The sequence below is a fragment of the Delphinus delphis genome, chromosome 5 (assembly GCF_949987515.2).
Source record: "Delphinus delphis chromosome 5, mDelDel1.2, whole genome shotgun sequence".
Lineage (NCBI taxonomy): Eukaryota > Metazoa > Chordata > Mammalia > Artiodactyla > Delphinidae > Delphinus > Delphinus delphis.
The window spans coordinates 10,316,203-10,343,695 of NC_082687.1; the positions used below are offsets into that span (position 1 = coordinate 10,316,203).

The 27,493-nt window shown below is 36.4% G+C and overlaps 1 protein-coding gene across 4 annotated transcripts in view; it reads left to right on the forward strand.

Annotated features, from left to right (window-relative positions):
• CCSER1 (coiled-coil serine rich protein 1) overlaps positions 1 to 27,493 on the forward strand; it is a 926,333-nt gene that overhangs the window by 594,799 nt on the left and 304,041 nt on the right. The window lies entirely within an intron of this gene.

The window sequence follows — 27,493 nt, forward strand, 5'->3', positions numbered from 1 at the left end:
ATACAGTAAGAGGCCCTGACTCATTATCAAGATCAAAAAACAAGCCCTAGTCAATACTGTTCTCTATGATTTCATATTTGACTACATTAACAATGTATTATGTAATTATTAAATAAATTAAATGACAAAACAGATTTTATAGACCATCAAGCTTTTGAGAACTTTGCTGAAAACATATTAGTGAGAGAGCATACAAATTTAGAGTATTTTATTGACTCTTGACAACTGACAACAGTTTTACTGAAACTTGACCTTTAGACTTTGTTTCATGACTGGGTTTGATGCTGATTATTGGTCCCATGAGCATATTATTGTCACTTTAGACACCCATTGACCCATATCTATTACTTAAGATAGTAATAGAATTAGACAAAAGGAACATGTCTTACATTACTGGGAATAACCTTTTATAAATAAGTAATTTATTTATAATATGAAATTTACTACATAAAACATTACTACATATAACTGTATAGGTATGTATTATGTAATCAAGCTTTATCTTTGAGTTGACTAAAATCATATGTAGATATTTATGAATGGATGCCTAGAATTATTAGCTTTAACACAGCAGAAAATGTATTCACTTTGCCAGAAAATGCATATTTTGGATAATTAACTCAGAAAGAAGTGTTCATTTTTTTTCCGCAACATTAGTTATGATCAGATTTAAAACTTAGCCTATACAAGAAATCAGACATTCATTTGTTGAATGAAACGAGAAAGAAAATGATTACTTCCAGAGCCAATGTTACATAGCTATAATTAAGATAATTTAGTGCCCCTGCATCCAAAAAGTCCTCTGTTGGTTGATGTAGTAAAATGAGATGCAAGCGTTTTCTTTTGCTTGGTTTTTGTTTTTGTTTTAAACTTGAATTGCCCAAATTGACTTATTAGCTTCTAAAATTTCCAGGTAACAATCAAGGTAGCATTTTAATTTTGTGCTATGTAGTTTGCATAGTCATCTTAAATAGTTCAACAAAGGAGAGTGTTAACTTTTGAAAATAGTTTGTTTCATTAAAGAAAACTGTACCTAAAGAAAAAAATGTATAGGTGATTTAGGAAGTTAAGGAAGAAGAAACATTGTCAAAAGAAAAAGTCATCATTAAAACCAGACTTGGAGCATGGACAAGGTGGCAATCACATAAAAGTAATATAAACCACTTAGATCCATTGAAAATTAGGTCCTAGTATTTCTGATTCTGGTAATAAGTGACTTGTGACATTCTGACAAAGTAGACATTAAATTTAACATTTTCAAATTTAGATAGGTAAAGTTTAAATTTCAAAACATTTTAGGAACCAGTTTCCTGTACCCTGCTATAATCACAATCTGTAAGAATTTAGTTTTATTATGGGTTTCTCATTTCTTAACCACTGCTGCTATCATAAGCAGTTTACCTACATATACACTATAAATCAAATTTAGATGTAATTATACCAATAAAGAATTTATATCCAACTTAGTAAAGTTATTTTAATATAATTTATTTAGCCTCACTTTGATATTTTCAGTTTAAAAAAGTTAGTGCGGTGTGGGGTTGGTGGCAAAAGAAGTTTTTATACCACTTAAAAATTTTTTTATTGAGGTAACATTGGTGTATAACATTTTATGTTTCACGTGGACAACATTACATTTCTGCTTCTGTACAGACTGCAGCATCCTCCAGACCAAAAATTTGGTTTCCCTCTGTCACCATACAGTTGATCCCTTTATTCATTTTGCCCTTTCCCAGTGCTTCTTCCTCTCTGGTAACCAATACTCTGTATCTATGTATGTTTTTGTTTGGTTGTGTGTGTGTGTGCTTGTGTGTGTGTTTTAGTTTTTTGATATTCCACATATGAGTGAAATCGTACGGTATTTGTATTCTCCATCTGACTTTTTTTTTTTTTTTTTTTGCGGTACACGTTCCTCTCACTGTTGTGGCCTCTCCCGTTGCGGAGCGCAGGCTCAGCGGCCGTGGCTCACGGGCCCAGCCGCTCCGCAGCATGTGGGATCCTCCCGGACCGGGGCATGAGCCCATGTCCCCTGCATCGGCAGGTGGACTCCCAATCACTGTGCCACCAGGGAAGCCCTCCATCTGACTTTTTTTACTTAGCATAATACACTCTCAAGGTCCATCCATGTTATCATAAATGGCAAGATTTCATCTTTTTTTTTTATGGCTGAGTGGTATTCCATTGTGTAGATACCATATCTTCTCTACTCATTCGTTCATTGATGGACACTTAGTTTGTTTCCATATCTTGGCTATTGTGAATAATGCTGCAGTGAACAGAGGGGTAAATTTATCTTTTCGAATTAGCGTTTTCATATTCTTTGGATAAATACCCAGAAGTGGTGTTACCAAACCCAGGTTTGGCTGTTTGCCGCTCAAAAGCTGATAATCCAAGGGGCAAGGGTCGATAGAAAGGAAAGGTGCTTTAATCAGGAAAGCCTGCAATCTGGGGAGAAGGTGGACTACTTGTCCCGAGACCAACTCCAAATATTCTGCTCAGTCATGACAGTTTTTAAAGGGGAAAAAGGGGGAAGAATCTCGGTGAATCGTTGAGGCAGAAGGTTGGATTCTGCATCATTCTCCCTTGCGTGCAGACTGTCTGACAGTCTTCAGATGTGTGATCTGCCTGCAGGATTGTGGCAGGTAGAGAGCTACTCATTTTTTAACTGCTTCATCTTTCATTTTATCCACGAAAAGAATCAACAGGCAGAGTGTGCATGTAGGAGAGCATAAGTCAGGAGTTAGGTTAAATTGCCTACTGATCTCATTCCTATACTAAGGTTCTCTTAAAGTGAGAGGGGAACAGAAATGGGCAAACAGGAAAGGCAGAAGAGCAGCTTTCAGTGGGATAATTGGAGCATACGGTAGTTCTGTTAACTTTTTGTGGACTCTCCATGCTGTTTTCCATAGTGGCTGCACCCACTTTGATTTCCACCAACAGGTATGAGAATTCCCTTTTCTCCACATCCGGCCAACAATGTTGTTTCTTGCCTCTTTGATAATAACCATTCTAACAGGTGTGAGGTAATAACTCATTGTGGTTTTGATTTGCATTTCCCTAGTATTTGGTGATATTGAACATCTTTTTATGTGCCTATTTGGACATCTGTATATCTTTTTGGGAGAAATGTCTATTCAGCTTCTCTGCCCATTTTTAAATTGGGCTGTTTTATAATATTGAGTTGTATGCATTCTTTATATATTTTGGATATTAACCCCTTATCGGATATATGATTTGTAAAGATCTTCCCCCATTCAGCAGCTTGTGTTTCATTTTGACAATTTTCCTTTATTGTGCAGGAGATTTTTAGTTTGATGTCCAATTTGCTTATTTATCCTCTTGTTTCTAGATATGTCTCCTCAGGCAAGGGAAAGATATTGCTATGACTAATGTCAGTGTTTTGCTTATGTTTTCTCCTAGGATTTTTATGGTTTCAGGTCTTACGTTCAAGTCTTTAATCCACTGTGAGTTGATTTTTGTGTGTGGTGTGAAATAGTGGTCTAGTTTTTTTGTACATGGCTGTTCACTTTTCCTAGTACAATTTGAAGAGAGTATCCTTTCTCCATTGTATATTTTCTACTCATCATAAATTGTGTCCATATACAGGTGGATTTATTTCTGGGCTATCAATTCTGTTCCATTGATCTATGTATGTTTTTCTGCCAGCACCATGCTGTTTTGATTACTATGGCGCTGCAGTAGTTTGAAATCAGGAAGTGTGATAACTCAAGCTTTGTTCTTTTTTCTCAGGGTTGCTATGGCTATTCGGGGTCTTCTTTGGTTCCATGTTAATTTTAGAATTTTTGTTTTATTTCTGTGAAATGTCTTGGGATTTTGATAGGGATCACATTGACTCTGTAGATTGCTTCAGATTGTAGGGATATTTAACAATGTTAACTTTTCCAATTCATGAACACAGAATATGTTTACCTTTGTGGCTTGAATTTCTTTCTTTTAACCTCTTTGGTTAAATTTATTCCTAGGTATGTTCTTTTGTTATCTTCCATGGGATTGTTAATTTCTTTCTGCTAGCTCATTGTTAGCACACACAAGTACAACAGATTTTTATGTTTTTGTACCCTACAATCTTACTGTATTTGTTTATTCCTAACTTTTTTTGCGGAGTCTTTAGGGTTTTCTATATATAAAAATCATGTCACACACAAATAGTGACAGTTTCATTTCTTCCTTTCTAGTTTGGATGTGTTTTATTTATTTTTCTTGCCTAATCACTCTGGCTAGATTCAATAATACGTTGAATAAGAGTTAGTGAGAATAGGCATCCTTGGCTTATTCTTGATTTTAGAAGGATAGCTTTCAGTTTTTCACCATTGACTGCAATGTTAGCTGTGGGTTTCTCATGTATGGCCTTGATTATGTTGAAGTATCTCTTCCTTCTATAACCACTTTATTGAAAGTTTTTTTTATCATAAATGTGTATTGAATTTTGTCAAATGCTTTTTCTGCAGGTATTGAGATGATATGACTTTTATCCTTTTGTTAATGTACTGTATCAGGTTTTTTGGGGTTTTTTGGTTGTCTTTAGTGGATGTTAAACTACATTTCTGGAATAAATCCCACTTGATCATTGTATGTAATCATTTTAATGTATTATTGTATTTGGTTTGCTAATATTTTGTTGAGGATTTTTACATCTATGTTCATTGGAGATATTGGCCTGTAATTTTCTTTTTGTGTGTCTGATTTTGATATCATTTGGTAAGATGAGTTAGCATGTATTCCTTTCTCTTCAATGTTTTGGAAGAGTTTGAGAAGGATGAGTATTAAATCTAAATCTTTGGTAGAATTCAGGTGTGAAGTTGTATAGTCCTGGGCTTTTGTTTTCTGGGAGGTTTCTGATTACAGTTTCAACTTGTGCACTGGTTGTATGATTTGAAGAATGTGTCCTTTTATTCTTGGTTGTCCTCTGTATTTCTGTGGTATCTGTTATCATTTCTCCTTTTCTGATTGTATTTATCAGGGCCTTGCTTTTTTCTCAGTGGATCTAGACTTGTAAGTTTTGTTTTTCAAAGAACCAGCTCTTAGTCTGAATCTTTTGTATTGTCTTTTTAGTCTCTATTTCATTTATTTCCACTCTATTTCCTTCCTTCCTTCCCCTGATTTGGGACTTCATTTGTTCTTTTTCTAGTTCCTTTAGGTATAAGATTAGATTGTTTGAGGTTTTTTCCTGTTTCTTGAGGAAAGCCTGTCTTGCTATAAACTTCCCTCTTAGTACCACTTTTGCTGCATCTCATAGATTTTGGCATGTTGTTTTCATTTTCATTTGCCTTCAGGTATTTTTTTTTAAATTTATCCTTTGATTTCTTCATTGACCCAATAGTTGTAGCATGTTGTTCAGTCTTCACTTATTTGTGACTTTTCCAGATTTCTTCTTGTAATTGATTTTTAGTTTCATAGCATTATGATTGGAAAAGATGCTTGATATGATTTCAGTGTTCTAAATTTATTGACCTGTGTCTGAACATATGGTCTTTCCTTGAAGGTTCCACGCATAGTTGAAGAATGTGTATTCTGCTGCATTTGGATGGAACATTCTGTACAAATCTATCAAATCCAATTAGTCTAACGTTTCATTTAAGGCTGTTGTTTTGTTGTTGACTGGATGATCTATCCATTCATGTGAGTGGGGTGTTTAAAGTCCACTACTATTATTGTATTGCTGTAAATTTCTCTCTATAGGTCTGTTTAGAATTGTTTTATATATTTTGATGCTCACATGTTAAGTACATATATATATTAATAACTTACATCTTCTTGATGAATTATGTACTTTATGATTATGTACTGTCCATCTTTCTCTCATTACCCTTTTTGTCTTGAAGTCTGTTTTGTCTGAGTGTGGATATACTTGCTTTCTTTTGGCTGCCATTTGCTTGGAGTATCATCTTTGATCCTTTCAGTTTGAGCCTATGTTTGTCTTTAGAGCTGAGATGTTGCCTGGAGGCAGCATATACTTGGATCTTGTTTTTTAATCTATCCAGACGCTCCCTTTTGATGAGTTCAGTTTATTTACATTTAGGGTGATTATTGATGAGGACTTAGTACTGCCATTTATCTTTTGTTTTCTGGTTACTCTATATCTCTATTGTTTCCCTTGTGTTTCTGTAGGACATTTTAGTTTGATAGTTTTCTATGATTTTCTCCATTTTCTTTTGTTTCATGTCTCTGCTCTAGATTTATGTTTTGTAGTTACCAAGAGGTTTGTATAAAATGTCTCATAGATAGAACAGTCCTTTTTTCTGCTAATAGCATCTTCATTTGCCTATGCAGGTTCCATTCTTTTCCTCTTCCCCTTTCTGCTTTTGTTGTCTCAAATTATCCTTTTTTATGTTGTGAGTTTGTTACCAAATTAAAGTAGCTATGTTTTTTCCACCCTTTTAACATTTATGCTATAATAAAGTATTAAAAACCTATTCTGATAGAGTTGCAGTTTTCTGATTCTATCACCTTACTCAAAGTTGTGTGTGTTTTGTCATCTTGTTTGTGGTAGAAGAGCTCCTTTTGACAGTTATTATAAGACAGGTTTAGTGGTGAACTCCCTCAGCTTTTGTCTGGGAAGGTCTTTTAATTCTCTTTTGTATCTGAATGAATGATAAATTTTCTAGATAGAATGTTCTTGGCTGACAGTTTTTATCTTTCACTATTGAGTATGTCATTCCACTCCCTCCTAGCCTGTGGAGTTTCTGCTGAGAAGTCTGCTAATAACCTAATGTGGGTACCTTTGTAAGGAACATTTTTTCCTTTATTCCCTGACTGCCTTTAAAATTCTTTGTCATTGACTTCTGACAGTTTTAATATAGTGTCTTGGAAAAGGTCTTTTTTGCACTGAGGTAATTAGGTGATCTCTTAGCTTCATGGGCTTGTACATTCAGTTCCTTCACCACGTTTGGAAAGTCCTTAGCTATTACTTCTTTAAACTCTGATCTCTTCTTCTCCTTCTGGGATACCCATTATCCTAATATTTTCCCTTCCTAATAGAGTCAGCACTTATAGAATTTGCTCATTTAAAAAAAACTTAATTCTTTCCTCTTCTACTTGTATCATTTCTAGATATCTATCTTCAAGCTTGTGACTACTCTCCTCCAGATGGCCTGTTCTATTTCCAGTACTTTCTAATGCATTCTTCATCTCAGTTACTGAATTCTTCTGCTCCAGAATTCATATGGTTATTTCTGAGTTTCAGTCTCTTTAGTAAAGTATTCCTTCTCTTTAATTTTCTTCCTGAGCTCATTGAACTGCCTTTCTGAGTTTTTTTCTTGTGGCTCATTGAGTTTCTTCCTGAAAGCTATTCTGAATTCAATCAATTAGATTACAGTATTCCATGTCTTTAAGTTTGGTTTCTGTAGAATTGTCACTTTGATTTTTGTTAAACAGTGTTACTGTGGTTCTTCAAGGAGCTTGAGTTCTACCATGCTAGCGCTTCTGTAGTAGCAGACACCTTTCTTTAGGTAAAGCTGGTTTTTGGTTTTTTTTATAATTGATTCTAATGATTCAACAGGTTAGAAATTAGAGGCCTTTCCTATTTTTCAGTAAGCGGCACTAGAGCACAAGCTGCTTTGGTTTCTGTTACCCGAGCTGCCTTTGGTTATCTATGAGAATGGGTACTTACACCCTCCACCGTGTTTGTCAGAAGTGTCACCCAGTGACCTCAGTATTATTTGCGTCTCTGCAGGCATTGCTACCTTGCTGTTGCGGTGCTACTGGTGCCAATATCTGGGGCACTGGGGTGGTGGGCTCTTCTGTTGAGTCTGAATCACAGGCTCTGATGCCTCATGGGGAGGAGGTGAGTTGGGGGAAGAGCCCAGATCACATGGGTGCCTCTGTCATGTCTGGCTCTGCCGCTGTGGGCAGGGGGTTGGGAGGCCAGAGTCATGGGCACTTCTCTGGCTAAAGGGATGGGGTGCCAGCCTTGCTGCTACTGCCCAGTTACCTGTGGTGACTGGCGCCACTGGGGCCAGGAGGACGGACTCTTGTCCCCTGTCTCCCCTACTGCTACCAGCTTCTCTGGGGCTGTGGGCTCAGGCACCATCTCCACTGTTCCCTGGGTCCCGCCACCTCTGTGTTCCTGACCACCCACCTTTAGGTGTACAGATGTGTATAATTATCTGGCCTCCTGTTTTTGTTGGGCAGAGGTACGTTTTGAGTTATAGGTGTTTTACTGACTGTAGATTAGAGACCAAAAAAAACTTGCTTCATCACAATGATGACGTTACTCCAAAAGAGATGTTTTTAAAGGCAAGATCTTTGGTTACTTTTTTTGTCTTATAGAGCAGGGTTCCTCAACACCACTGTTGACATTTGGGTCAGATTGTGCTTTATAACTGGTCCTGTGCAATGTCAGATACTTAGCAGCATGCCTGACCTCTCCCCTCTAGATGTCAGTAGTACCCTCCAGGCAATGCCAAATGTCCCTGGAGGCAGATTTGCCCCAGTTAAAAACCATTGCTTTAGACGTATATTATACTACAGTCCCCAGTTAGATGTTGATGCAATATCATACAATTTATCTGTTGGTACTCAGTAAAAAGTTCTGCAGAAGGGCTGGATCTCTCTTTTACTATCACATAAATAGCTATTTGAATGCTCTTTTAGGGCACTAGTGCTGCCAAAACAAAATACCATAGACTGGGTAGCTTAAACAGAAATTTATTTTCTCACAGTCCTGGAAGCTAGAAGTCCAAGATCGGAGTGCCAGCATGGTTGGGTGCTGGTGAAAGCTCTTTCTGGCTTATGGATGGCTTCTAGCTGTGTGCTCTTGTGGTTTCTACTGAGTGCATGTGCATGGAGATGGAGGGGGGGAAAGGGGATGTAAGTTTTGTTTCTTCTTATAAGGGCACTAATCCCATCATGAGGACCCAGCCCTCAGGACCTCGTCTAAGCTCGCACATCTCCCAAAGACCCCTATCTCCAAATACCATCGCATTGGGTGTTAGGGCTTCACCATATAAACTTGGGAGAGATGCCATTTAGTCCATAGCACATACTGTTCATGTTCATTTCTGTTTAATATTAGCAAGTAAAAATGTGGACAAAAGTCTATTATTTTTCAAGCATTAAATGTGCATTTCAAACCATCATTTTTTCTCTACTGTATGACCTCAGAATTAATACCTTGGTTCTTTTTTTCTTGCTGGGTAGGTGGACTTTACAAAGCAGAAATATACTTAGAAACTCAATTTTTATTTTAGATTATATATTGATATTTGAGCAAATTATCTACATTATTAACTGAATTTATAACAGTGTATTTTGTAGTCATACTTTCAGTTTATCCCTTTCTATTCTTTTTAAAAATAAAACATAGTGGTTTGCATCTTGGATGTTTGAAATTATTATACCTGAAATTTGTGTGTATCATTTACATCAGTGAGATTTACTGAGTTTTTTTTTAAAGATAATCATTTGTACATTTTAGGATGTCTAAGGGGATATAAATATTAGAATATCAGAGTGTTCTAGGGTTGTATATTTGGTGGGGCAAGTAATTGGAGAAAACGAGGGATATAGTCTTTAGGCAAGAGTTTTTGGCATGATAAACAGGAAGGAACTAGTTCTTAAATGGGACATTTACTCTCAACTGCTTTGTAATAGAACAAAATCTCCTGCACTGCTATGAGGTAATGTGAAGGGCACTTACTAGCCATATCTATGTGACATGGGCTATGTAAATAGTATTTTTTATTTTGTTAATTATACCTTGTATTGGTTTTACAAAATGTGTCCAAAAAAATTTGGAATAACTCAAGCAACATTTGAAATTATCTCCTCAACTTTAAGACCTCTTTCCCATTAAATGAGATCTTTAAAATGATTTTACTTCCCTCCCTTAGAAACTTATATGAATTTTACTGAGCTTGTTGAGGACTTAATGATTTTAGTACTTTTAGCTGGTTTTCCCTTGAAACATTTTTTTTTCCTTTCAAAAGAATTATTTGTGACTTATATTTGTAAATACATAGTGACAATATTTTCTATTAGATTTAAATTATGTATAGTATAAGATTTATTATTACAGATCACTGTTTCCACCCCTCTTGATCTTTCTCCATTTTATGGACTCTTCTGGTTCTTTTATGGCTTGGTTAGAATCCTTTCCCAAGTATTAAGATGGGGTATTAAAGATGTAGTCTCTAAATCTTTGAATATCTCTTTACCTTGAAGGATGAAGGATACTGCTATAGATTGAATTGTGTCCCCCCAAATTCACACGTTGAAGTGCTACTCTCCAATGTGACTGTGTTTGGAGTATGCTTTTAGGAGGTCATTAGGTTAAATGAAGTCATAAGGGTAAAGTCCTAATTCAGTAGCATTAGTGGCCTTGTGAGAAGAAAAGAGAGAAATCTCTTTCCATGCATGGGTGCTGAGGAGAGTCCATATGAGCACACAGCAAGAAGGCAGTCATCTATGAGCCAGGAAGAACTCTTGCTAAAACCTGACCATGCCGACACCTTCATTTTTTGTTGTTCACGTGTCATTGTGTCATATAACATTTCTATTGCACATGAAGTGACCTGTCCTTCATGTTTTGCTTCCTAAGGTCTTTGTTCCTCTTAAGATCCACTGTTATTTTCTTTTGCTTACTTCTCAGTACGAGGGTAAAAGTTATGAAAAATGTAACCCTCAAATAGAGGCCCACTAGAACCTGCTTCTGCTGGCTGGTGACAACAAATTTGAAGGATATTGGACATAGTTTTTCTTCTGTGACACTCTCAGGTTTCCTCAGTTACAAATGGTAGAACACTGTTGGCCAATCTGGGTGGCTGCTCTGCAGTTTTTCCAGCCAAAAATATTCTGTAGATACTTCTAGAATAAGAAATCAGTAAAGTATCACCCTTCTGGCAAGGTTGGATATTTTCCATCAGTACTGTTCTCTCCAGAACCTTTTGATTTCTCATTCTTGCCCAGGCATATTAACTGCTAGTCTCATTGGCTCCAGTTAAGCCCAGAAGATAACAAAGTCTTGAGCCTGCTCTCTTCTCCCAACACCCATCAGAACCTGAATTCTTCCACATGTGCCTCAGTGAGCTTTACTTTCCTGCCCCAGTCACTGCTTCACCTCGGGAGAAGTTAGTGTCAACTTGGGAGAAGATGGTGTCAGAAAACTGTGTTCAGGATACCATCTTCTCTTGAGACTTTCTTCATGCATCCTCTAAACAAACCCAAAATGGTAACTGTATTATGCAGTCTCCCCCTCCACAATTTACTTCTTAGCAAAAGTTCAGTGACATCCACATTACGTGAAGCCGCAAGGCATGTACCAGGTTTGGTCAACTTTATTTTGGGTTAGAAAATAAAAAAATAGAGAAAAGGAGGAATTTCTTCAATTCCTCTGTCTGTTAACCTTAACTTTCTTTAACTTGAAGAGGAAAGTGAGCCAATACAGTGATATTAAATATCAGGATACAAGTATCTAGCCTCAGTGACTATGTAACTGGATGTAGCTATTCTTTTCTTCTGGCCTCAACTTTTCAGTTGTCAACTAATACCATAATATTAAAAATAGAAACTGACTATTCACCAAAGGTGAATTTGGTAAATAATGTATTTATATAGCTTCAGTATATATTATAATGTATATTTACATGGCTGTATATTTATAAAATTAAGTGGTGAGAACTGTATATGGTATGAATATGATATAGAAATATAGGTGCAAAGAAAGTGTATAATTTCTTTAGGTAACGTGAGTCTTCAGTTTCTATTAAGAAATTTGATAGAGCTTCATTTTAATAACAAATATATATTTTACAATCAGAAAAAATCAGACATATCTGTTTGGAAAAGAAGAATTTGAATAGAGTTTAGTGGTTTTCAACCTGTGGTTTTTGTGGGTTGGAATGTCTTAGTCTGTTCAGGCTGCTATAACAAAATATCATAAACTAAGTGGCTTAAACAACAGACACTTATTACAGTCCCAGTAGCTGGAAGTCCAAGGTCAAGGTGCTGTAGATTCCGTGGTGAGGGTTTCCTTCCTGCTATGTCTTCACAAGCCTTTCCTTGGTGCATGCACAGAGAGCAAGAGAAGGTATGGGTTGGGGAGGGCAGAGAGACCTTGTGACTCTTCCTCTTTTTGTAAAAAGCACTAATCCCATCATGAGGGACTCAAGTTTATGACCTAACCTAAGGCTAATAACTTCGCAAAGCCTCCACCTTCAAGTACCATCACTTGAGGGTTAGGACTTCAGCATATTGAATTTGCGGGGACATATATGTTTAGTTTGTAAGAGGGAAACATGAGTATCAGTGAAGTCTTACGGAATTCAACTCTCCATCAGCCACTTAATGACAGCAGTTATAAATGTACTGTGTTTTTAGTATCATAATTCTCTATCAGATTCTAGTTAACAAAATGTCACATCTGAGAATAAAAATCAACCAAACCCAATAACCCAGACAAGATGACTGCTAAGGGCTACGGTGAATTATTACATCAGGAAATGAAATGCAATGGTGTGACATACACTTCACTGAGAATTTTTCAACACGTTGACTGGGCAGGATATTAATTGAAAGCATGGAAAAGAACTAACATTCAGAGTCAGAAATGAGTTTTCTTTTAAATATAATTAAATATTTGGATATGTATTTAAATATGTTTATTATGTAGAATATATTGAAGTTTTTAATATTAGAAGTACCTCTCCCACTAAGCTCAAAGATCTGGGGATTTCACAATTGACATTTTAAGATATTTGATGTATAGGTATAGGTTTAGACCAAAAATCTAAACATATGGCTAAAGTAGGAATACTTAATCAGAATCAATTATAATAGCAATTTAAAATAATTGCGTATTAACCTTAAGTTTAACTTCAAGTATATTATTTAATGATGCAGAGCAGAGAAATATTTTTCTCACTGAAGAGTAAGTTTGATTTTTTGAGCTGTTTAGTGAAGGTCACGTTGAAGAATACATTGTAATTTTATTGTTAGTATGAAACTGAGGAACACTGTAAATATTACCTTCGTGTGCCTAAAATAAATCAGATCATAAACATTGATGGTGAAGTGTACCCTTGTGTCTTGTGGGGACAGATTTTCTTAAATTATTAATCTTGTGAATGGTTTGAGAAACCTTATAAATGGTTTTTACACTATGGCTGAAAAGTGTGCCCCATATATCAGAAATTGAAGAAAGTCTATTTGGTATTTATAGATTGATTCAAAATACTTTTAAATGAGTTGAACCTACGAATAAAAATGTTAGTTGGCCCTAAGACTGAAGAGTGAATTTTAATTGTCCTAATTAGAATCAGTATACCATGCTACAGATTTTCTGTTTTGTTCTGCAAGTAATTTGGATGCCTATTACTCCATCAGATACTAAATGAAGTCATATGTAATTAGAGAATTAAATTACCTGTAATTTATGATTCTAAATTTTTATAACCTACCATTCCAGACTCTTCTCTCTCAAAACTTTTATTCATTTTCTAACTGATTCAGAATAGAAAGCTGATTCAAAATAGAAGCATCTAATGTAACTTTTATACAGTATGTTTCTTTAAAACCATATATTTCTATTAAAAAGGTCAATTTAAATGGGTCATCCAAAAGCAAAAATTTTCTGGGCAGAAAGGTTTCAGCCTTGTCTAAGAATATACTTCAATACTGTCCTCATTAAAACAACAAAAAGTAAAGTAAAACAAAACAAAAATACTTCCTACATTTGCCTTCATAATCTTCCTCTGTTTACCCACTTAGCTTTCACTGTCTTCTGATGAGTATTGACTGTTATCAGTTGCCTTAACTACAACATGTTTCTAGGCCAGTCAGTAAGGGAGTGCATTGAGTGTGGAATACTTAAAACAATAAAACTAAGTCATCTGTATTTACTATGACCATAGGCCAACAATTCTAAGTGTCAGTAATAAGACTACTGTCTGAAAAGATATTATAGATCTGAATTCTAGTTTAGTAGCTCCAAGTTATGATTTTTACATTTTACACACACAGAGTTTAAAATTTTTCAGTTATTACATTTCTATTACTCATCCTTTGATAAACATTGTATTTTTAAAAGAAAGTTAATTGGGAGAATTTTTAGTTATAGCGTTGAAACACATACCAAGATTAACAGTTCAGGATCACCCAAGCTTTAAGCTGAGTGTTTCTAACCCTTCTGGTACTACATATTCATGTATTCAACAATAAATTCAAAACAAGCAATGAGAGCATAGTTACGGTAAAGATGAAAGAATGGACCTTGAGTTACTTCAATTCTGACATTTGATGTAACCATTTGGTAGTTTTATTTAAGACTTAAATAGAATGAGAACTGTGAGGTATATATTTTGGGGGGAAATACTTGTGAATTTTAGTTCATACATTAAATATTTTACTGAATTTTAATATCTGAACTTTTTAATTCTAAACTTAATTTTTTTAATTGTACGTGTCATTTTAATGTTTTTAAAACTAATGCTAATAAGGTACAGCAGGACATAATTTAGTAGTTACCTAAATTGTATCTTTGCAGACTCTTATTAAACAATATTATGTTTCTTAAAACTTTTAAACATGTTTTCAATTCAATACAACAGAGTTTTAACTAGCTGCATTTTTTTATGGTCATTACTAATATTCATTTTATATCATGATCATTACATAAAGTTAAGTTTTACTTAGTGAAGAGGCTTTTAAAAATGTGTTCCAGGTATCCAGTATAGTAGTGCTGACCTAAAACAAATAGATTGCCAGTTTTTTATCCAGGAAAAATGTGTTTATTCGAGATGAGCAAAGAATTACCACTCAGGGTCTGCAATAGTGGCGAGCCAAGTGCAAGTATCCCCCAGCAAGGAGAGAACTCTTTTAGAGAGGGAGAGGAGGAAGCTGGGGGGGCTGTATTAAGCAGAGTCCATTGGAAGAACTGAGAGTTCATAGGCTGAATTGGTAGTCTCTCTCTGGCTGAGCTCTTCCCAGGAAAGAAGAGGAAGTCTTTCTGTTGGGTTCTGCTGTGGTTGTAGAGCCCCTCCTTCTTGCCTCCCAATTCTATTTCAGTTGAGGTTTCTGTTTATTAATTTTTATAGTAGGTACACTCCTGAGTTTAACACTTCTTCCTCCTGCAAGGTAAAGACTAACTCAAAAGCCAGATCACTTAAAAAGTTTTAAAAAGTGAGATCCCTTTTTATTACACCTTCTTTGTTCTAGTGGAAAGCAAATATTGAAAATTATGTTTCTACTTACTATAAGTAAACATAAACAGTCATTTATCTCCAGTCTTTTAGAACTCCATTAACTTTATTTAAATGTAAGCCTAGCCCTCAGCTCATTCATTAACATTTAAATACCAAAGTATGGGGCTTCATAAAGGCCCTTGTAGAAATGATGAATTTTGAAAAATGGAAGGCAATTGAAGAACTGAAAGTGTAGCATTATATATAATCAGTTTACTATGCCTAATGAAAAGGGGGACTAAAAATAAAGGACTAGGGCTTCCCTGGTGGTTAAGCCGTTAAGAATCTGCCTGCCAATGCAGTGGACACAGGTTAGATCCCTGGTCTAGGAAGATCCCACATGCTGCTGAGCAACTAAGCCCTGTCACAACTGTCACAACTACTGAACCTGCGCTCTAGAGCCTGTGAACCACAACTACTGAGCCCGTGTGCCACAACTACTGAAGCCCATGAACCTAGAGCCCATGCTCCACAACAAGAGAAGCCACTGCAATGATAAGCCTGTGCACTGCAACGAAGAGTAGCCCCCACTCGCCGCAACTAGGGAAAGCCCGTGTGCAGCAGCAAAGACCCAATGAGGCCAAAAATAAATAATAAAATAAATTTATTTTTAAATTTTTTGAAAATTAAAATAAAAGACCAAGAAATACATATAGCTAAATAGCACTTTATCAAGAATCTGCAGAGAAGAGTAATTTTGATGAGGTTTAAAAACATTTCAGAGCTCAAATTGAATAAAATTTTATGCTCTTAAACTTTAATAACAGAATAATTCCTACTTGATAAGAGAAACACTCTTTTTGCATGAAAATCTTATCCTGAATTCATCTTAAAAGTAATTCCCCACTTGCTCTACATTCTATTGTAATCTATGGTATTATTTCATGCCAGTAATTTTAAGATAGAATTTTACAGGCCCATGGATGATTTCCATAAGAACAGACAGCTGTAAGTACTTTTAAATCCTCTTTCTTGCTCATATTTAGGAAACATTAGGAACAGAAAAGAAATAGATTAGGTATAGTTAAACATTATTAAAATGTCAGGCTACTTTCCCTTTTTCAGGCGAATTAATTGCATATATTCCAGAAAAGGCTTATCTCAGCAGTAATTACTCTCCTCGTCAGGTCTGTGAGACAGATGTACAGTGTGAATATGACAATATCCTATGATACATAATGGGGATTATCCTCGAGTTCCTTACACACTGCAGTACCCTGATGAAGACCTGCCAAAAAAGATAGTCTTTAATATTCTACTGCACTTGCCTTGGCAATCTTACGTATTTGTTTAAGTCTTTATCATGAAATGTTGTCATATTGTAGTTTGGTATGGATATGGGGAAATAATTGTGGTATAATTTAAATGCCAATATGAAGGTATTTTACCTTAAAGACATATGTAAGTTTTAAAAGAAACATGAAGCCATGTTATGACCAAATTAGGCATGTAGCTGAAATTTATATGTAGAGTTGGATATTTTTAGACTTTTATAATTTATTCTATAAGGGATGTTATACAACTCAGTCTTCTCTTCATTCTTTTATTATACCAATTGCTTAAAGTAATTTACCATGTAAAATATGTAAGTAGTCAATGGGATATAAAGATAGCCAAAGACGTAGGGGGGAAAATATATAAATCATGCTCCCAAATTCCTGAAGGAGTTAATAATATGCAAAATAATAGTGTGTCTGCCTGTATGTTGTATTTGTGTGTAAATACGTGTATATAAATGTAAATAAATTACATATGTAAAACATTTATGTAACATGTAATATTCTACTTCATGATAGTGTCTGTAAACATTTGAAAGCCAGTCTGAGCGAGGGTCTTTGCAGCAGGGGTTAAACAGATAAAGAAGTTGAGTGGTCTCTCTCAAGGAGCCAAGGTTCAAATAAGGGAGACAGGCATAAACAAATCATTTCAGTTAAAATAGCCACAATTTACTGAGGTCCTACTCATTGACACACGCTCTGAATGCTTTAGGTTTATTAATAATAAAATTGAGAAGTTCTGATCTCAGGTGGCCTCAGCCTGCAGTGGCTTGAAGCAGGATTTCAGTTCCCAGCCTGAGATTGAGTTCGGGCTGCTGCACTGAGAGTGCTGAATCCTAGCCACCAGGCCAGTAGGGACCAGGGACCAGTGGCCAGTGACAAGGCTCTGGCCTGTCACCTGTGTAGCAGTGAATTTTCACAAAGAGACGGAAAGTAGTGAAACAAGTGAAGTGTCTATTTGGAGGAAAAAGAGTATGTGTGGATAAACACACAGGTGGGCTCAGAGAGAGTTGCACCCTCATGGTCATCTGAATCACATTTATCGGGCATGTCTTCTGGGTTTCCTTTGGCCAATCATCTTGCTTTGCCTGGTTCTAAGTCCTTAATTGGTATATCTCAGGGTCCTCCACTGTGTGCGTGTGCATCTCTTAGTCAAGATGGATTCTAGTGAAGAGGCCTATGGGTAGTTGACATCACTTACTATGTGGCGGTGCCCCCTCCCTTTTTGACCTTTAAGGAGCCTTTCTGCACAAGTATCATCGGAAAGGTCTCCTTGCCCTCAAGAATGAGAAATATGTGGTCTCCATCTTTTATCTGGGCAGGGCTTAGCTTCTTTTCTCATTCTTCATCTTGGAGTATCTCTCCACTGGGAACAAGCTCCAGCTGCTCAGCCTGGGGCCCATCTATTTCCTGCCTCAGTACCTGTTGTCACGTGCAGTTCATCTAGATTAAAACTGAACTTCAGAGGGATTAAGTCATTTGTTCAAGTCTGCATAATAAGTGATAGGATTTGAAGCAAAATCAGACTCCATAACCACTTTTTCCCCACTACATGTAATAGGTTTATGAATTACAAAACAGTGAGGTTAGTGCTATACAACAGGATACCACAGTCTTCCTTTGCTACTTATCCATACCGTAATAAAAACAATAGCTCCGGCTCATTGGTTACTTAGTCTGGTAATAGCAGTCAGACTTCCGTCAGGGCACCAAGGGTGTGATATGAAACAGGCAGACTTAGAGCGGTTACCTATGGTACTTCTCACAGCCTTGGAGCATGTGAGAAGTATGGTGGCTTTCCTCAGAAAGGACAAGGGACATCACGGGCACATCATTTCTGTTACCATGTTCTTTTTCATGGATACTTCTTGCATCTGAGTAAGGACACTTAATGAAATCCATTTTTAAAATGTTCTTGTGAAACAATATAAATGCAAACTAGGTGCCACAGTAAACAGTGATGATAAAACATAAGAAGAAAACAGAACTTATAAAATCATGTCAAGACTAAGAATCAAGAGAAACTATAGGGCTTCCCTGGTGGCGCAGTGGTTGAGAGTCCGCCTGCCGATGCAGGGGACACGGGTTCTTGCCCCGGTCCAGGAAGATCCCACATGGCGCGGAGCGGCTGGGCCCGTGAGCCATGGCCACTGAGCCTGCGCGTCCGGAGCCTGTGCTCCGCAACGGGAGAGGCCACAACGGTGAGAGGCCCGCGTATGGAAAAAAAAAAATGATAGAAGCAAAAAGGAAAGGCCAAAGTCAAAATTGATTCTTATCTAAAATATTCTAGAAATCAAAGAAACAGGGAACAGCATTCAACGAAACAATGAAGCAATGTTCAAAAATTTAGGTAGTGCTAATGTAATCTGCTTCTCATTTTCAAAAGAAAACCATTTGAAATAATAGTTTGGCAGTTGTCAAACTAACTTTTTTTTTGCAATAAATGGTCTATAATGTGAACATTCAAACATACAACCTACATTTGTCAAAATACAAAAAAACTGAGGAGTATGAAGCAATTAAGTGCCCATACCATGTGTCACTATTACACTAGGCAATTTGCTTATGTATCTCACCCTCAGTCATACTTTTTCTTCATACTCGAGGAAGTTGAGGCTTAAACATGTTAAATTGCTCAAAGTTACAGAAGTACGCGATGTCATTTAAAGAATGTATGTGTATGTGATTTAATTTGACTGTGTGCTATGGAGAAGGTAAAGGTATTTCACTGTATGTTGCTTAGATCATTTCTCACTGTTTGCAGCACGCACAGATTGAAGTATCAGGTTGAAAGGAACAGAAAATAGAAACCAGGTAAAGTCAGCGGTTAGAGGGATTTCTGAATCACTGAAGTTCATGGAATTTGGTTGCTTTGGAATGAGAGCCCCTTAAAGTTCTTATAATTTCCCAGACACAATTGCCAATTTTCCTTTAATAAAACTCTCAATCCCTAGTACATTTTCACAGCCCTTGGTTTATTCCACAGCCAGTGCAGATTAAGTTGACTGAGTGTTTAAAGGCCCCCAGGGTTTGAAGCTGCTGTACCTACCGTTTTTTCCCTTTCAATTACATAACTTTTGTCAATTGTCCTTTCTCTGTGAGGAAACTCGTTTGGTAGCAACATTAAATTACTATTCTTTCTTTGTTTTAATTTATTTATTTTTGGCTGAGTTGGGTCTTTGTTGCTGCGCGGGCTTTCTTGAGTTGTGGCGAGCGGGGGCTACTCTTCATTGCGGTGCGCGGGCTTCTCATTGCAGTGGCTTCTCGTTGCGGAGCACGGGCTCTAGGCGTGCGGGCTTCAGTAGTTGTGGCTCTCAGGTTCTAGAGCACAGGCTCAGTAGTTGTGGTGCATGGGCTCAGTAGTTGTGGCTCGCAGGTTCTAGAGCACAGGCTCAGTACTTGTGGTGCACTGGCTTAGTTGCTCTGCGGCACGTGGGATCTTCCTAGACTAGGGCTTGAACCCGTGTCCCCTGCATTGGCAGGCAGATTTTTAACCACTGCGCCACCAGGGAAGCCCTAAATTACTATTCTAAAAAGTGACTGAACCTTAATTAGAAAAAGCTGAGAAGTAAAACACATCTAACACCAATATAGTAGATGTCCAATCCATGTAAGCTTCTCTTCCCGTTGTCCTTTGTTTTAGTTTTATCCATTTACTCATCTTGTATTCCATTTACTTTTCCCAACTACTCAGAATTGTCAGTTTTATCATTCTCGCTGAGTTGGAAACAGGGAAACTAAAGTTCAGCACAACTAACGAACCTTCCCATTAGCTAATGAGCCGCAGATGAGAGCCTGAAGGGTGCTTTAGGGCAGTGCAACCCTGCCTTTGCTTAAGACGGACTTCCTGCTGGATAAGCAAAGAGATGCCACATTTTGGAAGAGAGGGTGTTAGGATAGAATCAATTAAAAAGATATTTGTTTATTGACTTGCTTCCTAGCTATCTGAATTTTTAACTAAAGATAGGTACTATCCCTACTTTTCTCTCATTCTGTATTCTGAGATCTTGGACTGAATAGCTATCTTGTTTTTCATCTAAGAAATCTATAACATCTGTATATTTTTCATAGAGGAAAGTATATTTTTTTCCTCTTCTGAACTCTGTCAAAATAGGCATATTTGTTTTAGCAAGAATAGCCAAGCTGCTAGACAGATGACACTATGCCTTTTACAGTACTCAAGATTGGCTACATAATTTGAGTTATCTCCAATATGTTGCAAAAGGCAGGCACCTGGCAAGTTTAATGTCATCCATCTGATGTAATTGAACTTAAGGTTGGATGAGTAACAGTTTATTTCATCCTTAAAACATTATGGACACAAATGTCATTATATCAACAACACATGCTGCTGTTTAATGGAGGGTATTTTTGCATAATTTATTTTGCATAAATTACAATTTGCATATTGTAATGGAGGGTATTTTTGCATAAAGTAGTCTTAACTATTAAGTAAAACTTGACTCTATTTTTGATATTGATGAAAGTTATCTAAGTGGCAGAAGAGAAGAAATATGCTACCCATTATTCCACTACCACGACACGATTCTTCTGGATATATTCAGGTCTTTTTCCTCCCTTTTTTATATAGTGTAAACATTAATAACTAAATATTTTGTACTGATTTTTTAAAAATTATATATCAAATATATTCTGTGACTAATTATTTTCTTAAAATTCTCAAAAGTGACATTACTGGAGTAAAGGACAAGACATTCTTTTTCACAAGCTTTAGGTATTACTACTTAAATAGTTAAGTTTTTAAAAATTTAGTGGTATAAGTCCATGTTTATTAATAATATTTTTTGCCAATTGTATATTAAAATAAATAAATGGGTCCTTTTCTGAAGCAAAATGAAATTTCAGTGACTGTTTTCTTTCCCATTGGAAATATATGCAAATGAATAGAAAATTGATTTTAGTTGCATATATTCAGTTAGACCAGAGATAGATACATATAAACATTTGATAATATAACCAAAACTATGAATTTTTCTGAGCTGTAGCAAATGGGCAAACTATATAAAAAAATGAAGCTTCACTGTTTAATGTCTTAAAGTGTCTAATTTTTAGAAAACTATGTAACTTAAGCATGTTAACTGTTTTGAGTTGACTGTTTTCCCCCTTTGAGTCTTCTCTTACTAAGTAGGCAGAAGTATGGTTACCAAAGTACATTATCTTAGAGATCCGTAAATAATGTACTGCTTTCAGGAAACCTGTTATGTCTGTTATTAGGCAAGGGAGCACTATTCCTTTTGTCAGTTCCAAAATATGTAAACACTTTCCGTATTCTTATTTACTCAGAAGTGTTAACTAAAAATTCACACCAAAGGATACTGACAAGACCAATCTTTCCCAGAACTTTACAAATTTATCTTTTGAGAACTAGAGTGTATTTGGAAAAAAAAATTATTGAACAATCAAATTTGCAACTTACAGTAGTCTTCCGTAGATAATATGCTAAACTTTTTGAAAAGAATACATTTCCTGTATTTAAATGCCAAACCTACTGATAAACTAAGTGCACTTTATCCTATTCCTACCCCATCTTTGAGGAGACAGGAAGATATGCACTTATTATAGCTTTAAAGACAACCAATCTTCCATTATTGAGTGCTTTTTCAATAACCTAAGGGGCTGACTTCTTTCTCTCACAAGGACAGTGTAAGTAAGTAGACTCTGAAGTTATGGAGACAACTACGGGGCTTTTTTCTTAGCAATAAGAAAGACTTATGATAAGGGATTTGTGTCTCTATAAATACATTTCATTTGCTCACTGCCACCCAGTCCCCAGTATTAAGAACCAGTGCATGACCCATAAGCACTCAAATATTTATTTAATGAATAAATGAATGTTATTCTAAATAGGCAAAATATATTCCTAATTCCTTAAATGAAATAAGCTCTTCCGTGTGTTATATATACAACTCTAAATGAATTTTCCTGTATTTTCAGTTTAAAGGAAGTTCTTATAAGATTGCTGTCAGTTGACCCTCACAGAAGTCACAAACCTATTTCCCTTCCTAGTATTCACAAGGTGATTAACTCTAAAGTGAATAATTTATTTCTTGGTAACAATCAACTTTAAATCATTAGGATTTCATGCATCATTCTCAAAGGGTAAGTTGAATATTAGTACCTCAGTAAGCTGAATGAATTATTGATACTAGACACCACAATGATGTTAGATGCTACTTGAATTTAATAGTTTAAATACAACCTTTCTTTTACCGTTAAGTTTCCTTGACTAATTACAGTACAGAAGAAAAAAGTTAACTCTATTCTAGGAGTATTAAAGGATAGTTTTGAGGTGTTTGTTACTAATGCAAATTAAGAACTATATCTCTATCAAACATGTCATTTTCAACTGATTCTAATATTTAAAAATACCTTTTTCATTTGTGCCTACTAACATTTTTTCTTAGAATTTTAATTTTACCTTTTCCCAAACTAGTGCAGCCAATTACAGCTTCAGATTTAGACTTCTAAATGCAATGACGTTAGACATATTTTGCCACTGCATATTTAAGGCCACTTTTATGGTGTGAAATATTTCCTGGGAGCCATGAGATCACCCTGCAGGGCTATAATCCCAATTCAGTGATATGGTTAGAATCACTGTGTTGATAGATAGGACTCGCCCCCGAGCATATTTTATTTAAATTGAGTTGAAAAATTTTATATTCCTTCTCGATACATCCTTGATAACATCTAATGCTCTGTCAGCAGTGCCTGGAACTCTCATCAAAGATGACAGCTTAGGAAAACTGGATTTTCCCAGAGAGAGATATCCAATGAGAATATAGTTTGAATTTTGTCAACTTGAAATAGATTATACCAAATTGTTTTAATTGTATGCAAGACATCTGGGAGAATTTTGCTGCAGTCTAGAGAATCATATGCCATTGTGAAATGTTTGCCTTATTACAGGCAACACAAGGTCTGGGGCATAGTGGTGTTATGTTTTCTAATTTTCTAGTGACTTCACTCTACTGAATTAAGCCTAGAATGCAACGATAGAGACTCTGCCGATATAAGCATTAATATCACATATACTTTCTTAAGCTTATAGCACCAAAAAACATCAGTTCATCAAACATGTATATGAACATATATTTAAATAGAGCAAGTTTAAATAAAGTGTGAGTGTACTTTTTATATAGCTTCCAACTACAGGTTCTGAAACAGCTGAAATCTAAACATGAGATAAGGCAAGGACCTGTGTCCTCCATATGTCTCTGATCTGGTTTGGGCTGCTAGAACACAATACCGTAGACTGGGTGGCTTAAACAATAAGCATGTATTTCTCACAGTTCTGAAGCCTGGAAGTATGAGATCAGGGTGCCAGCATGGTTGGGTTCTGGTAAGGGCTTTCTTCCATGTTGCAACTATCAGTTTCTAGACGTATCCTCACATGGCAGGAAGAGAACAAGCTAGCTCTCTTGTCCCTTACTATAAGGGCATTAATCCCATTCCTGAGAGCTCCATCCTCAAGACCTAATCACCTTGCAAAGACCCCACCTCCCAATACCATCACACTGGGGATTCAACTTCATATATGAGTTTTTGGGGAGTAGAAGCATTCAATCTGTAACAGATCTGTAGAATTATTACATGCTTACCAAACTTGCTGCAAGCTCATTGCTGCATCACATCTGTGGTCCCAAAAGTGGGACTACAAAGAGACATGATTTATTTCTAGAAGGCAGTTCCTAAGCCCTGGTCCATATATGTTTACATGGAAGGAGGAACAAGAGGAGAATCCCACATCAACAGATCAAATTATCTCAAAAGAGACCCTGGGAAAGGCTGAGCTCCCTGTCCATTCTTTCACCCAATCTCACCAGTTAGATAGGACAGTTGTCATCTGTTGTTGAAGCATAGGTTAGGAATAGAACAAAGACTGGAAATCCTTCTCCCATTTTTCATAAAGGGTAGAAGTTCATACTTAAAAACTAATAGGGGGCTTCCCTGGTGGCGCAGTGGTTGAGAGTCTGCCTGCCGATGCAGGGGACACGGGTTCGTGTCCCGGTCCAGGAAGATCCCACATGCAGCGGAGCGGCTGGGCCCGTGAACCATGGCTGCTGAGCCTGCGTGTCCGGAGCCTGTGCTCCACAACGGGAGAGACCACAACAGTGAGAGGCCCGCGTACCGCAAAAAAAAAAAAAAAAAAAAATAGGAACACTGAAGGAAAAGAAAATGTTTTTCTCCAAAGGGGAGTGTAAATAAAAGACTGATGCATAAATTGTCCCTTTATTCTTCTGTAGTCATTAGCTAATACTCTGGTCTTTGAATTAGTGGCTTGGATTGAAATTATAATAATATAATTATCTAATACAACATAATTGTAAAAATGTAATACAACATACATATGAAATGTTGTATAAAGTATCCTTTTGATCTCTGCTGTTTTAGTAACTTGAGATTTATTATTTTATTATAAGTCTGCCATTAAAATGAGCATCATTTACTTAGTAGAAGAGAGGATCCTTTATTTTACTAGAGATTAAAAAAAATCTCAATCAGTTCCACCAAATTCTAATATTAAATGTGTCTGGGTGGAGAAGAATGAGGAAGAAGGATGTATGTTAATTCAGAAATAGAAAGGAGACAAAATAACCATTTTCTATTAAAAAGAGGTTGACTCTCTGGCATTCATTTCACCATAGGAAATCTGTAAGCTTCATTTTAGAGAAATGAATTGGTAGTAGTACTGTGTATGAAGTGCTGTGTGCTCAGATCCTTGAAGAACTTTTCTACATTGTGATTAGCCTCAGATGTCTAGCCTGGAGTGTTTCACACTTTTTTAGCTTTGTGATTACATCCTCCCACTAGGTATCTGATGAACTGAAGTAGATAGCTCTGAATTTCAGCAAACTCAGGAGTAAGGTTTTATGAGTAGTATTAAAAAATAATTTAAAATGTCAATATTCAAAATGTTTCATACACTTTATGTCTTCACTGACTACAGTGCCTGTGTATAAGGCTTAAAGGAGATCAGCAAAGGGACAATATGTAACAGAAAGAAGCATCCTCATCCCTGAAAGCTATAAAACCTCTCAATTTTGTTTTGTTTTTGTCTTTCAATGGGCATGACCTTGTCTGCCAGTCACTGTGAATTTCCATGGCCATTCTGGCACTTCTCATCAGAGAGTAAATTCTTTTTTCATTTGGCAGAACAGCATCTGAGTAATAAGAGGTTGAAAAAAAATGTTTTCTTAAAAAAAAACTTTAAAAAATGACAGTGAGTGCCATGCTACCATGTAATCATTAGGTAAGTTAGGCAGATTACCTGATTCCTTACAGCTCTAAAATAATTTGCCTATGACATGTCCCTATTGAGAGTTTTACCTATATCTTAGATATACTGAGTCAGCACCTAGAGTCAGCTCTCACTAAATGTTTTTCCTCCACTTTGGAAAATAAGATCAGTGTCTAAAAAACCTCTGTAGTAATGTAGAAACAAGAATGGCATATGCCTCTTCAAAAGTAGCCTTTATTATCAAAATACTAGTTTGGGTCTTAGATGACTCATTCCTAAGATAAGAAATCAGGAATGTGTTTGGGGACAAGGATTGGAATAAACAATAAAAAAGTCAATGCTTGGGCTTCCCTGGTGGCGCAGTGGTTGAGAGTCTGCCTGCCAATGCAGGGGAACACGGGTTCGTGCCCCGGTCCGGGAAGATCCCACATGGCGCGGAGCGGCTGGGCCCGTGAGCCATGGCCGCTGAGCCTGCGCATCCGGAGCCTGTGCTCTGCAATGGGAGAAGCCACGACAGTGAGAGGCCTGCGTACCGGTTAAAAAAAAAAAAAAAAAAAAAATCAATGCTTAATGAAGAAGAAAATATTTCTGCGTATATTCCCTGACATAGTCTGGGTCAGGATGCATTTTGTATTAGAATTACTTATGATCTCAATTTCTTCCTTTGCCCAGGTTTCTGGCTACTCTCCAGAACTTTAAAAGCTGGATTGAATTTTAATACGTTATAAATTAAGTAGAAACTGTATTATTTCTATTTTGAGGTTTGTCCTAGTACTCTGGAAGTGCGTCTGGCTTTCACTGGTCCTCAACAATAACGAAAATTCTTAAGTATAAAGAATGTGTTTTCTCTTGGCAGCTAGTTTCTGTGACTTGTCCAGTGAATGAGAATTTGGACACGAGTCACAAACATGAACATCTTGTATTTAATCTACATGACTGCTGCCCTTTTTGCATTGCTTCTTCCTGAAGTTTGGCCTATTTAATGTTTTTTTTTTCCCACATTAAAAGACAATGCTTAGCATTAGTTTGTGCTCAGTAAACATTAATTACCCCACTAGCCTTTGTTGGATTATTTTGTTAGATAATATAGTTTATTTCTTCTCACCAACTTCATTTAAAACATCTTTAAACAAATTGTATTTTGAAAGCAAAATTGCAATTTTTTCCTTTTTTTTTTAATAGTAATTAAATTAGCAATGACATTAAAACTCTTGGTATTTTTTTCTCTGCCAGGAACAACTTAGACAGGAAATGTGGGTTTTTTTGGTTTTGGTCCTTTTTGTATGCTCAGACTCTAATTCCTTGTTTGGGTTAGCTCTGTGGTACCATCTCTTTGCTTGTTGTGATTCAGTTGGTCTTCTCAGGGAGAAGGGGAATAAATGGGAAACTAGTAGCAACATAGAGGCAAATGATGACCCTGAGGATGAACCAATATCTGGATTGAACAAGAAGCCAGTCTATTGTAGGTATGCTCTGAGTCCGACAGGGAAGGGGGAAGAACTTTGGGGTGCTAAATGGTTGTTGGCTTTGGTACAAAGAAGTCTGAGAAGTGATCTGAAGTGTCGGATCATCACAGAGAACCATTAGGAAATGAATTGAAAAATAGCAAGAAATGGGCTCAACTTCAGGGTGAACAGCTCTTATAGGAAAAAGATAGGCATGAGGGATACTGGCCACTGTTAGGGTAAGAGCGGGGGTTCTTAGGGAATTAGTGCCCAAAGGAAATGAGTCATTCAGAGGATTCTCATTCTAGTTTA